The sequence below is a fragment of the Carettochelys insculpta genome, chromosome 32, assembly GCF_033958435.1.
Source record: "Carettochelys insculpta isolate YL-2023 chromosome 32, ASM3395843v1, whole genome shotgun sequence".
Classification (NCBI taxonomy): Eukaryota; Metazoa; Chordata; order Testudines; family Carettochelyidae; genus Carettochelys; species Carettochelys insculpta.
This window is the reverse complement of record NC_134168.1, coordinates 5,802,397-5,815,779: the sequence shown is the minus strand read 5'-3', so window position 1 is coordinate 5,815,779 and position 13,383 is coordinate 5,802,397.

Sequence of the window (13,383 nt, the reverse complement as noted above, 5' to 3'; positions counted from 1 at the left end):
GAACCGTTGCTCGGGTTTCTCTAAAAGAGGACTCAACCCCTGCTCTGGCGCATGCAGAGATTCCCGTCTGGGCTCAGGACTCCAGCTTCTTCATGGTCTCCTGTATCCAGGGCATGAAGGTGGAGACTTTTGTGTACACCCCTGGTGGGGTGAAAGGCCCCCAGGAGACGATGACCTGGGCGGTTCCTTCACGCACCAGGGGGCCCCCAGAGTCGCCCTGTGAAAAGGAGGAAGAAACACGTGAATGATGGGTCTCACTGACAGGACCCAAAACCCCAGCCACCCTCAGGGTGCCCCTCCTCGAACCCTAGAATCCCAGGGCTGTAAGAGACCCCTGGAGATCACCGACCCCAGCCCTCTGGCCAAAACAGGACCAGCCCCAACTAAGTCATCCCAGCCAGGACTGGGGAAGCACCGGTGTAAAAACACAAGTTTGCCCAGGTGTGATTGTACCTGAGGTTGGTCCTACTTCTGGATACTTGAGTCTCAGCACCCTTCCAGCCAGAGAAACCTTCTCAGTTACATCCTGAGGAGGGTCCATACCTGCCTGTCCCCAGCCCAGAGTCCTACAGAGCTGTCCTGAGGCTGTGAGCCTCTCTCTGCCCTGGGTCCGGTCGATGGGCCAAACCCTAGCTGTTGTCATTGGCTGCAGATCCATGATTTACCCAGTGCTCGGTCTGCACCATGCTTTGCAAAAGGCCCTAGAGATACATCACCCTCCACTCAGGAGATCAGACCCCTGGATTCACTTTTCACAGACCGTCCTACTCACTGCTCTTCCCCTGTGACCTACGATAGTGCCAGAGCTCCCAGCTCTTCCATCACCTGATAACCCAGACCTGCCCCAGCATCCCCAGCATAGAGGCACTTACCCTCCATTGCAGTGAGCAGCTGTCAGCACAAAGTTCTCTGACACCAGGAACCCTCCACAGCTCGATTTCCACATTCCACTGTGGGTCTCCAGATAGGCCATGTAGGGTCTGGAGTGGGGCCTGGCTTCATGTCCCTCGATGATCTCACCTGGAGGAAGAGCAGTTCACACAAAAAGCCCCATTACTTCTCTGTCTTGGGACCGACCTTCCCGTTCTGAGGGGGAGTCCCAGCAATCTCATCCCACCCCCCATGATGGTCTCCCGGGGGGGACACCTGTGGACAGAAAACTATCCACTGCTCAGCTCTGCCCCACACTGGGCACTTCATGGGGTTGGAGAGTAAATGCAAAGCTCTGACCTCTGGATGGACAATCTGTGTCAGACGTACCAGGAGTGGGTCAATAATTGTATTGCCTTGAGCTAACAACCTGGTGGGCTAAGGTCAACCCAAATGAGTCCAGGCAGTTCCCAGAAAGTCACTGGCAGGTCTTCTGTGGATTCTTCATTTCCATCAGCCCCAGGAAGGATGCTCTAGCGCTCGCTCACCAAAGCATTGGGGCGAGGGAAAGTGGTTTCTACTCCATGAACGCTTTTTTTTCCCACTTCCTGCCTGAAGTGTTCTTCTGAAACTGGTTCTTTCCCTCCATTTTTGGGACATTTTTAAGTGAAGATTTTCCTGTTTTGGTCGCTGAAAAAGAGGTCATTGGGGGACTGGAAATGCAAAGGAAAAATAGAAATCTTTTGGGATCAGCACTGGAGACATCACCCAGGTGGGCGGTGAAAAGTTCACCTTAAAGAAACAGTTATTTGCATTATTGAGGCACGTAGACTCGAGATCAGACCACCTCATTTTGTTGGGCATTGTCCAGACCCCTAATCCCTTCCCCAAACAGCATCCAATTCAAAGTCACGGCCTCAATAATTCTTGTGTTTGAAAGGGAAATCTGAGGCCCAGAGAGATTATTCTCAAGGGTGTTGAATGCCAAGTTCCCATCAACAACCTCTGAAAATAACAGGCACTGGGGCTGCCTCAGGGTCTCCTCAGAGATTCCTGGCTCAGCTGGAAAAAATCCCCAGTCTCTTGAGTCCAAGCCTGGATCGTAGCTCATGGCCGTTGTTTCACCCGCCTACCAGTGGCTCATTGCATCTCTCCTCCAGCCGCCCTGCTGGCTGCTCGCTGGGCCCTCCAGTGGGGAACACTGTTTGCCAGTGGGGTCCCATGGAAATCCCAAATTGGGACTGAGCCATCCAACCCCACAGGCTGCCCTGAGAGCCCCAGCTTCACCCAGGAGAGGCTGCAGGGTTCACAATTGCCCCTCAGTCCCAGCAGGGTTGAGGAAGACCTCACTGTAGCCTACAACTCCCCAACCATGTTAGGGCCTCTCTGCACACAAGCTTCCTTCCCCCCACTCACCAGCCCAGGCCCTGTGGGGCAGAAGAGAAGTCCAGGAGAGCAGTCCCAGGATAAAGAGCATCATCATCAGAGACGTCCAGGGTCAGGGATAGAGCCTCTGCCTCCACCCTGAGGTTTATATGGACCAGGTGGAGGCCAGGGCAGGGCAGGGTCCTGCTTGACACCTCCCACTTGAGATGGGCTAGGGATGGAGATGCCCACTGGGGACACCTCAGGTCACAGCCATGCCCACATGGCAGGGAGGTTGTGTCACTGCTCTGGAGACCTAACACCCTGGCTGGCTGCCGTGACTCATGGTGTCCCTCTCCAGCTGTCTGCATGAGGATGTGGGTAACACTGCATGCCTCCGGCTGAGGATGTGGCTAGCGCTGCCCCCCACCCAACGAAGAGTGTCAAGAAGTGTCCTATGGCTTCCTATATGTTGCAAGACCTGACTCCCAGCACCCTCCAGAGACAAGAACACATGCTGTGACGCCTGTCTCCAGGCCCCCACACATAAGGCCTTGCTAGGGGAACCCTAAAGAACTGAAATCTAGGGACCCTGTCCGACACCTGCTGCTTGAAGATCAATTGTTTAAGGAGAAATGGTCTGAAGTTACAGAGGGGGAGGTGTAGGTTGGATATTAGGAAAAACTGTTTCCCCAGGAGGGTGGTGAAGCACTGGAATGCGTTGCCTAGAGAGGTGGTGGAATCTCCATCCCTGGAGATTTTCAAGTCCCGGCTTGACAAAGCCCTGGCTGGGATGATTTAGTAGAGGATGATCCTACTTTGGGCAGGGGACTGGACTTGATGACCTCCTGAGGTCCCTTCCAGCCCCCTGATCATTCTGGTTGAAGAAAATCCCACGGGTGTTTGCAACAGCTCCCCTTCCAAGAACGTGGCAGTGGTGGAGGATGACGTGTGTCTCAGGAATCCTGACGGGACCTATCGTCACTATAACGCCTACACCGTGATGCATGTTGGGAGGCTGGGACAGTGTAAATGTGATCTCTTCTGGGTGCCTCTGAATTAGCGAAGCTCTGGCTGCTGCGGTCAGGGCTCTGAGTGTAGGTGGGGTCAGGACCCGGCATGATATGTGTGGCAGCGATGGATGGAGAACTGGCTGAACATCTGGGGAAGGCAGGGATCATGATGGCTTCCAAGAATGAAGTGAGGGAGACGTGGAGGAGTGGGAGCACCCCGAGACTGGCTGGGGTCAGGAACGTTGTGGCTGAGCCCTGTTCTCTGTGTATTTCTTTCTCTTTTTCTGAGAGCCCCCTGGTGCGTGAAGGAACCGCCCAGGGCATTGTCTCCTCGGGGCCTTTCAGCCCCCCGGGCGTGTGCACAAAAGTCTCCGTCTTCATCCCCTGGATACAGGAGACCATGATGAAGATGAAGCCCTGAGCCCCACTGGGAATCTTGTCCTCCTCCGGGGACACCTATATGTAGGTCTGGTCCACAAAAAGGGTGAACCCTCCACACAAACTGAGCCCCCTCCACCTCAGCAGTCTGTCCATTCCAATAGTGCCAGGGCCCATGTGCACCAGGGCAGTGAGCCTAGGGGAGTTAGGAGCCCTGGCTCTAGTCCCGCCCCCATAGGATCCCTTAAAAATCCCAACAAAAGTCCCGACACACCCCCCATCACTAGTGAAGAGCAGGGGAAGAGACCCAAGACAAATCCCTGGGACAACCCGGTGGTTGGTGGCTCTGCCCTCACGTCACCTGGTCATGTGACCTTTTATGGGGGAGACTCATCACCTGCAGCCTGCCATGTGCTCCCCGGGCCTTCCCCAGGGGTGGCCATCGTCTCTCTCATGCACCCCTCTTCTCAACCCCTGGTGGGGGCTGTGAGAGTTTGTTCAGAGGAAGGGAAATCAGCAAATCATGTGCTGGAATGATTTCAATTCATGTGGTGATTGAGTACTTCCTACCTCTCCTTCTCTGCTCTGCCACACAGCCTCCTGTGTTTCGCTCGCTGCTTTCTAGGCGGCCATGAATAAATATCAAGCAGTAGAACATTTGATTTTTTGCTCTCCTGGGAACTGAAGGAGTGCTGCCAGCCTCACAGCCTCTGAGTTGTTCTGAGAGGCTGTCCCCGGGGGAATTCACCCCTCCTAGATGGACTAGTTCTTACTGAGTCCGCTAGAAACACAAAGTTAATCACAAGTGCAAAAGCAAAACACTGTGTGCTTTGCCAGCTCTTGTGACTCTGGTATCCCACCGCTGACACCAGAGTCACTAGTCTGCCAACAGAGCACACTCTAAGACTAGTGTTGGAGAAATAAGTGCCAAGCTTTTGTTAGTTTCCTGCACACAAAGTTTGTGGTCCATAATGTGCTCCAATGCAGGGACAGAAGTGTCCCAAAGAGCTAGAAGGACAGACTCCACCATGAGGCATCTCTGCCCAGATGTGAAGCCCTGACTCAGAGAGCCCTTGTCTCCCTCCTGGTGCCCACTCCACCAAGTGACTGTTACCAGGAGCTGTTCAGGTTAAGAGAAAATCCCAGTGTTGTTTGGAACAGCTCCCCAGCCAAGCTCATGAATCACAAACCTGCCCCAGAACAGCACAGGTCCATGGACCATCCATGGTTGTGATGCTCATGGGAGGGATGTCCCAGACTGGGACACAGAGCCATCAGCTGATTCTTATTTGTGTCCATCTTAGTGTTCCCTGGTTCCCCCTTCTTGGTCTGCCTGTTGTCACCTGTGGTCTCCTGTGCCAGACCTAGACTAGGAGCTTTCACTGTGTTCTGTGTCTGTGCCCAGGCCATCCTTAGGACTGCTCCACACGCCTCAGATCCTGACCAGATCAAGTTTCCCACAGCCTGTGCTTAGAGTGAGGGAGGCTGGATGAGCAGCCCTGCCCTGACTCCTGGTCAACACCCCTTCTCTCCTAGTCCACCTCAGCATCTCCATCTACCACCATCTTGTTGCTGCCAGCTGATTTTGCAGGGATGGTGCTGCTCATACCTGGCATGGGCCAGCAGGGAGGGGTCAGGTGTCTGGACATACCCAGATGTGTTCCTGGGGCCAAAATTTTTGCCGACCTAAGACAATTCAGTGCTGCTGTTTTCTTCCAAGCACCAAATTTCAGCCCTTCCCCAGTATCCTGTCCACAAGGGCTGTGAATAGAACCATTGAACCCTAGGGCTAGAATGGACCTCAGGAGGTCATCACATCCAGCCCCCTGCACCAAAGCAGGACCAACTCCAACTAAGTCATCCCAGCCAGGGCTTTGTCAAGCCGGGTCTTACAAACCACTAGGGATGGAGATTCCACCCTCTCTCTCAGTAACTCATTCCAGTGCTTCACTTCCCTCCTGGTGAACGAGATTTTCCTAATACCCAACCTCCCCCTCCCGCTCTGTATCTTCAGACTTTTGCTCCTTGTTCTGCTATTTGTCACCACTGAGAACAGTTTCTCTCCATCTTCTTTAGAGCTCCCCATCAGGAAGTTGCAGGCTGCTATCGAAACACCTCTCGCTGATCGATATCAGTGCAGCCCTGCTGTCCTGTGTGTCGGATAGAGGTGTGTGGCTCTGATCTCCCCGATACCAGCCTGCTCCAGCCATTATGGAGGTGACAAACAAAACATCTCTGCCCCACCCCACACAACAGATGACCAGAGGTTGAATCTTCTGCTGGTCCCATCGGTGTATGAATCCCACCCCCCATCAATGGAGTCCCAGACCAGTAGAGGAGGTGTTATCTCCATTCATCACACAGACCCAGAAGCATCACTGGTCCAGCCATGTCTGCATCAGACTTCCTCAAGGGCCAAGAATGGATGGCCCCAGAAAACACACAGCTGCCACCCGCCCAGCAGCCCTCAGAGCCACGTGGAGTACAAGGTGGACGCTCTGGCATAGTCTGAAAGTGGCCACAAGCTCCGACTGCTGTCGTTTGGTCCACCAGGGCCTGGGACAATTGCCTGGGCCACATTGGTGGGCCTGCCTGCAGCAGTGTGAGGTCACTGGGGGTGGGGTGATGGGATGGGGGTGGTACCTGCAGCAGTGTGAGGTCACTGGGGGTGGGGTGATGGGATGGGGGTGGTACCTGCAGCAGTGTGAGGTCACTGGGGGTGGGGTGATGGGATGGGGGCGGTACCTGCAGCACTGTGAGGTCACTGGGGGTGGGCAATGCTTATTTTCTTATAAATCCACTTCTCTGGTTTGAAACTAATTCAGTCCCCTGCTCTAGATTTTGGACAGCCCCAGCCTGAGCTCTGTCTATCACAGATGGAGGTGTCTCATCTCCTTGATACACACCTTTCCCCTGGCTCTCACCCTCCTGAGAAGGATCAAGGCATTGAACTCTCACAGGAAGCAAAGTTTTGGTCAAACCATGATTCCCACCACATCAGCACACATCTGTGGTGAGAGCCCAGACTCTCATTAGCTACTGAGCCACCTCCCCCAGCACTGCTCCAAGGGTGCACAGCACCCAGTGGTCTATGGCTGCTGGGTACACTGGGAGTCCCAGTTGAATTTGTCCCCAACTAGGCCTGTCACCAAGATGGGACGTCCCCTCTGGGCAAGGATCCATAACTGTGATCCATCCTCTATGGAGGCAGGACCCAGTTGGGCCTGATCTTCCCCTTCCACCTCAGCCTGTGGGTGACATTTCCAGGAACAGAGGGACCTGAGGCACCACAGAGTGGATAGAAACATAACCTTGAGGTGTCCCCATCCCTGTGCTTTATGGAAAGTGGGTTATAACTTTAAATATGCGTCTCAGAAACGCTTTGAACAAAATGCACCTTGTAGCCTATCATTTTCTAAAGTTATAACCTGCTGGAGCTGTGGAAGCCATTCGTGTTCACGTGCCATTTTTGTAGATGAAGTCGTAAGCATTTTCTAACAAACTTGTGCTCTGCGTGTTTATCTTAATGAAAAGTTCAACAGGAGATGTGGCTGTCCTACCATGAGAGCGTGGCTTGTGAGGAGATAGCAGTGCTTAGCCAACAAAGGGTCTTCCATGGGTGTCCACCCACACTTGAAGAACTTTTCTGTCACATTCAGAGCAGAGTGCAGGCAAGGGCTGATTGCCTAAAAAGGACGGGAATAGGTGGTCTCCCTCACGTGCCAATTTCTAACACTGTGAGGACAATGGACTTTCCTCCAGAGGGGAAAAGCATAAGAAGATCCTTCTGTCTTCAGCCTGCCTTGGGAATAGCCTGACACACTCTAAGGAAGGCAGAGGACTTTAAGGCAGACCCAAATCAGTAAGAGATCATTTCTGTTCTGATTATTTTGCCTGGTATAATGACAGATATTTAGGGTATGAACATGAGTAACTAGATTCTTAGGGGGAACTGAATTAGCTCTGTGTTCTCTCTTTTGTTTGATTTGGTATCTCAGTTTGATTTGCCTGTTTTTATTTATAACACCTTAAATCCTACTGATTTGCTTATTAAAAAGCTTCGTTGCTGATAATCAAGCAATTAGTTCTTTCTTTCATTGATACAGGGGGCTGACCTAGGCTACGTCTACATGTGAAGCCAACATCGAAATAGGCTATTTCGATGAATAACGTCTACACGTCCTCCAGGGCTGGCAACGTCGACATTCAACTTCGATGTTGGGCAGCACCAAATCGAAATAGGCGCTGCGAGGGAACGTCTACACGCCAAAGTAGCACACATCGAAATAAGGGTGCCAGGCACAGCTGCAGACAGGGTCACAGGGCGGACTCAACAGCAAGCCGCTCCCTTAAAGGGCCCCTCCCAGACACAGTTGCACTAAACAACACACGATCCACAGAGCCGACAACTGGTTGCAGACCCTGTGAATGCAGCATGGATCCCCAGCTGCCGCAGCAGCAGCCAGAAGCCCTGGGCTAAGGGCTGCTGCCCACGGTGACCATAGAGCCCCGCAGGGGCTGGAGAGAGAGCGTCTCTCAATCCCTCAGCTGATGGCCGCCATGGCGGACCCCGTTATTTTGAAGTTGCGGGACGCGCAACGACTACACGGTCCCTACTTCGACGTTGAACGTCGAAGTAGGGCGCTATTCCCATCCCCTCATGGGGTTAGCGGCTTCGATGTCTCGCCACCTAACGTCGAAGTTAACTTCGAAATAGTGCCCGGCGCGTGTAGCCGTGACGGGCGCTATTTCAAAGTTAGTGCCGCTACTTCGAAGTAGCATGCACATGTAGACACGGCTCTAATGAGCTGTCCCTGTGGAAACTTTTTGCACAGAGAGAGAGAGACGGATTTATTTGGGGTTTTGATTCCCTCTGGGGGTTGATTCCTTGGGTGTTGCATCCCAGAATGACATCAAGCCAGACCATTGGTTAAATAGAGTCTACATTGCTTGGCAGTGGGGGTGGTAACCCCAACTCTCTGCCTTGGCAGGAGAAGACCAGAGGATGTGGCCCAGAAGGACAGGACGATCGGGATCCCAAGAGAGGAAAAAGATGGGTGCCTCAGAATATCCAAGGTGTCTTCTGTGACTGCACCCATCTCAGTTGCCTGAACCTCCATCAAAAGTGTGATGCTGTTGCAAAAGAAGCAAACATGATTCTGGGCTGCATTAACAGGTGTGTTGTGAACAAGACACGAGAAGTCATTCTACCGCTCTGCTCTGCCCTGGTTAGGCTTCATTTGGAGTATTGTGTCCAGTTCTGGGCACCGCAGTTCAAGGAAGATGTGGAGAAATTAGAGAAGGTCCAGAAAAGAGCAACAAGAATGGTTAAAGGTCTAGAGAACGTGACCTATGAAGAAAGGCTGAAAGAATTGGGCTTGTTTAGTTTGAAAAAGAGACGATTGAGGGGGGACATGATAGTGGTTTTCAGGTATCTAAAAAGGTGTCATAAGGAGGAGGGAGAAAACTTGTTCTTTTTGTCCTCTGAGGATAGAACAAGAGACAATGGATTTAAACTGCAGCAATGGCCATTTAGGTTGGACATTAGGAAAAAGTTCCTAACTGTCAGGGTTGTCAAACTGGAATAAATTGCCAAGGGATGTTGTGGAATCTCCATCACTGGAGATATTTAAGAACAGGTTAGATTGATGTCTATCAGGGATGGTTTAGACAGTACTTGGTCCTACCATGAGGGCAGGGCGCTGAACTTGATGGCCTCTTGAGGTCCCTTCCAGTCCTAGTATTCTATGATTCTCTCATCTGCCCAGCCTGGCCTCTCACCCACCTCCTAGGCAGATGCCACACACCACCCCAGCTGTTCCCTCAACATTTTACTCCTAGTCCTGCTTCCCCAGGGCTCAGGCTGGGGAGTTGTAGGAGCACTATAGACCCAGTGGGCCCTGTCTTTAGAGAGTTCAGAGCACCAGGTATGCATGTCCTCCAGAGCACAGTGCCCCAGATGTGAACATCCCAGGGGGGTGCAGGACTTTATATGGTTGGGTCTGAGACATCTGCTGGCATGGCTTTACTGGTACCTAGGTCAGAAAAGAGATGGGAGTAAGGGGGAATGAGATGGGGTGCATCACAGAAGACCCCTTGGGATGTTCTGAGGGGTGTTTATCATGCCACTGAAATCCACCTTCTTTATCTCTGGAGCTCCCCACCATCCTGTCCTCCTGGGCCAGCTCCTCTGGTCTCCTGCTGCCAAGGCACAGAGTTAGGGGTACTGCCCCCACTGCCAAGCAATACAGACATTGTGTGCAGTCCCACAGTTGCAGACCGCACAAAGTCCACATCCCCAGCCAGGTTGCTATCTGCTAGTTCTGCACAGCAGTTAGTATGTGACTCACCCAATGTGTGAACTCCTTTTAAAAGTGCGAACACCTCCCAGCAGGACTCGGGGGCTGTGGTTTAGCTAGAACTGAGTGTCATCTGGGAGTGGAAAAATGAGAAACGCCTCCCTTTCATCCTCCCACCCCCAGGTCTATAAGTGACCCCAGCGGCAGATGCACCACCATCTTCCCCAGACTGCCTCTGAGGGTGCTGCTGCTCCCACTTTCCTTTGCTTATCTCCTGACCACAGGATCCAAGGCAGGTGAGTACATGGGACATGGGTTCCCCCATGCCCATAGACAGTGGGAAGACTAGGGAACATCACGGTCTTCTGTGACTGAGTGGCCAAGGACACAGGTTAGAGGGAACACGGCCATTAGGGGTCAAAGTCTAGGGTTATTGCACTGTTTCCAAACACTGGCTCCTCCCCAGAGTAATTTGCTTTTAGCAGGGCCATAGGGGTGCCCCCATCACCCAGATGGGCTGGGGGAACCAAGCAATAGGGTAAAATGTCAAATAAAGAGGGGCGCAATTGATGAAACCCTAATAAATACCCAGAACACTCAATAAGAGCTGATGTGAATGGAGGGCTGGGATCCAGGAATCCTGGATTCAATCTCTGCTCCTGGGAAGGGAGTGGGAGCTAGTGGTTAGAGCAGAGCCTGGGTAGAATGGGCAGAGGCGGACTTCTGGGTCCATTCTCCAATTCCCCACACTCGGCAGCAGGGATTGGAAGTGAGTCACGTTTCCATTGCACCTGGATGTAAAATGCAGCTACGTGTTCATCCCCCGTCTGCGTAACTCATCTGAAGCAGAGATTCTCGGTCTATTTCTAGGGGTCACAGTGGACCACAAAGTAGATACGAGTCAAGAGAAGAAAAGCAAACATGATTCTGGGATGCCTTAACAGGAGTGTAAAGTGCAAGACATGAGAAGTCATTCTTCTGCTCTGTTCAGCACCGATTAGGCCTCAACTGGAGTATTGTGTCCAGTTCTGGGCCCCAAGAAAGGTGTGGAGAAATTGGAGAAAGTCCAGAGAAGAGCAAGAAGATTGATGAAAGCTCTAGAGAACATGAGCTGTGAGGGAAGACTGAAAGAAGTGTTTTTTCGTAATTTAGAAAAGAGAAGCCTGAGGGAGGTTTTCAAGTACCTAAAAGAGGGTTACAAAGAGGAGGGATTAAAATTGTTCTCCTTGGCCTCTGAGGACAGGACAAGAAGCAATGGGTTTAAACTGCAGCAAGGGAGGTTTAGGATGGACATTAGAAAGAACTTCCTAGCTGTCAGTATGATTAAACACTGGAATGAATTGCCCAATGTGGTTGTGGAATCTCCATTGGTGGAGATATTTCAGAGCAGGTTAGATAGACATCTATCAGGGATGGTCTACGTGCTGCTTGGGTCTGCCGTAAGGGAAGGGGACTGGACTTGATGACCTCTCAAGGTTCCTTCCAGTTCTAGAGTTCTATGTTTCTCTTAAGCACCCAGTACCTTGGAGGCCTTAAACTCTGTGGGGAGAAAGCTGCACTAGCTGGCTGGGGTGGAAGCCTCAACAAACTTCTCTTGGCGGCTCTTCCAGGGGAGATCATCGGTCCTAGGCGAGAATACAGCCAGGAAGAGAGAAAGCTGCTGTGGAGGGTTCCTACGTCCGAGAGGATGTGGTGGTGACAGCAGCTCATTGTAACTGCAATCTGGGGTAAGAAGTGCACCATCCCCTACCCCTGAGCTCACATGTCTCCTAACCTGGAGCCATGCCAAAGCCACCCTCCCTCCGGCATGTGAAAGGTCCTGCAGATACACTGAGAAAGAGCGTTAGAAAGGATCCACCCACCCACACCACTGAGGTTAATGACCCACGAACGGAACCTGAGCATGCACCTCTCCACAGCACCTGTGTCCCCTTATGTTTCTCCGAAACATCACTGTGCTGCTGGGGGCCCAAGCCGTGGCCCTGGATGAGCACAATGAACCTGAGAGTCAGCAGATCCTGGTGAATCACCAAATTCCCCACCCAGAATATAATGATGAGACAATTGAAAATGATATCATCCTTCTGCACGTACCGCCCCATCCCATCAGCCCCACCCACAGTGACCTCACGCTGCTGTAGGTACTACCCTGTCCCATCACACCATCCCCGATGACTTCACACTGATCTAGGTACCACCCTCATCCCATCATCCCACCCCCAGTGACCTCACACTGAACTGGGTACCGCCCCCATTCCATCACCCTGCCCCCAATGACCTCACACTGTTGCAGGTACTGTCCCTATCCCATCACCCAACCCCCAGTGACCTCACCCTGCTACCGGTACCACCCCCATCCTATCACCCTAACCCCAGTGACCTTACGCTGCTGTAGGTACCACCCCATCCCATCATCCCAACCCCAGTGACTTCACACTGCTACAGGTATTACCTTTATGCCATCATTGCATACACCTAAATAACCTCTTTCCCTCTCTCTCTCTTCCCTGTCCCACTGGATCACTTCTCCTCTGCAGGGGAAGCATGTAGTTAAGAAAGGTGAAGGTGCCAGAATCCCACCAGAATCTGATCTGTGTCTTGGTGGAACCACGATGCCCACCACAGTATCCTCGGCATAGGTTGAAAGCCCAGACCCTGTTGTTAGCTGCTGAGCCAACTCCCCCAGCTCCGTGTCAGATGTCCCCATACCTAGTGGTGCTCTGCTGAAGGGGGTCCCAGTTAGATTTGCCCACAGCTGTGTCTGGCACCAGAAGGAGCAGCCCTCCACTAGGTAGAGATTCAGGGGCTCAATTACGGGGACAGGTGACCAGCTTGGACTGATCTCCCCACAAAGCCTGTGGAGTGGGGTTTCGAGAAAGGAAGATGGCTGAAGCCCTACCTGGAAGGTAGTAACCTCACCCTGCTCTCTCCCCACCCTTCATTTCTGATCTACACCAGGTGCTGGGAAGAAGAGGTTAGGAAGGATGCATCAGAGGATGTATCACAAGTTGCATTCATGCAGTGGAGTTGGGGATGTGTTGCTCTGAAAGACACCAGCCCTGAGAATCGGAGATACAGGTTCTGGAGCTGGGTTAACCAGAACACAGGCTGTAGCTTGGGGTCCTCCTCCTATGTACCAAGCCACTTCCCCCGGCTCAACAGGGATGCATGGCACCGCCTGGGGTGAGCAAAGCCTGTGATGGCCACCGCTCCACTGGAATGGTTGAGAACCTGCCCAGGGTGACTCCTCTTTCCCCCACCTTCCCCAGCTGGAGGGGTGAGGATTGGGGCATTGAGATGGCAGTTGTCTCCCCCAGGGCCCTGATCACCTGACCCTGAGGTTTCCTGCCCGTGAGGGAAGGGACTGTACTCGATGACATCTTGAGGTCCCTTCCAGTTCTAGTGGTCTATGGTTCTATGACAAAGGGAGAAATGCACAGTGGTAGTCCTCCCCAGGT